General features: G+C 42.9%; 1 pseudogene; it reads right to left on the reverse strand.

Annotated features, from left to right (window-relative positions):
* Positions 1-681: 681 nt before the first annotated feature.
* LOC124614467 lies at positions 682-799 on the reverse strand (annotated as a pseudogene).
* Between the last annotated feature and the right edge of the window lie 208 nt (positions 800-1,007).

The raw sequence follows: 1,007 nt of genomic DNA on the forward strand, positions 1-1,007 counted from the left end.
GTCCCATAGTGCTCAGAGCCATTTTGAACCATTTGAACCTTCTTTGTACTTTTTCGATGTCATCCGTCAGTCCCACTTGATGTGGATCCCACACCGCACAGCAGTACTCCAGAATAGGGCGGACAAGCGTAGTGTAAGCAGTCTCTTTGGTAGACCTGTTGCACCTTCTAAGTGTTCTGCCAATGAATTGCAGTCTTTGGTTTGCTCTCCCCACAATATTATCTATGTGATCGTTCCAGTTTAGGTTATTTGTAATTATAGTCCCTATGTATTTAGTTGAATTTACAGCCCTGAGATTTGTGTGACTTATCGCGTAATCGAAATTTAGCTGTTTTCTTTTAGTACTCATGTGAATAACTTCGCACTTTTCTTTTCAGGGTCAATTTCCACTTTTCGCACCATACAGATATCTTATCTAAATCATTTTGCAAGTCGTTTTGATCATCTGATTACTTTACAAGACGGTAAATGACAGTATCATCTGCAAACAATCTAAGACGGCTACTCAGATTGTCGCCTATGTCGTTGATATAGATCAGGAACAATAGAGGGCATCACTGGATGTGGATATGGAGGGGCATGTGGTCAGCACACCGCTCTCCCGGCCGCTGTCAATTTTCGTGACCGGAGCCGTTACTACTCAATCAAGTAGCTCCTCACAAGGGCTGAGTACACCCCGCTTGCCAACAGCGCTGGACAGACAGGACGGTTACCCATCCATGTGCTAGCCCAGCCCGACAGTGCTTAACTTCGGTGATCTGACGGGAACTGGTGTTACCACTGCGACAAGGCCGTTGGCACTTTAATGTATGCAAGAAAAAATTGTCACATTCATGTCTACAGAATTATATTACTTAACAATTGTAACGCAGAATAGCATACGTCACTTTCATTTTGAACAGCGAAGATGTTAGCATTTCGCAGTCACAATTTATTCTCAAAAAGTATTGCGCTCAGTGCAACAGACTTACATAAACAGACTCTTGTGAGAACAGTCACAGAATAAA

The sequence above is a fragment of the Schistocerca americana genome, chromosome 4 (assembly GCF_021461395.2).
Source record: "Schistocerca americana isolate TAMUIC-IGC-003095 chromosome 4, iqSchAmer2.1, whole genome shotgun sequence".
NCBI lineage: Eukaryota > Metazoa > Arthropoda > Insecta > Orthoptera > Acrididae > Schistocerca > Schistocerca americana.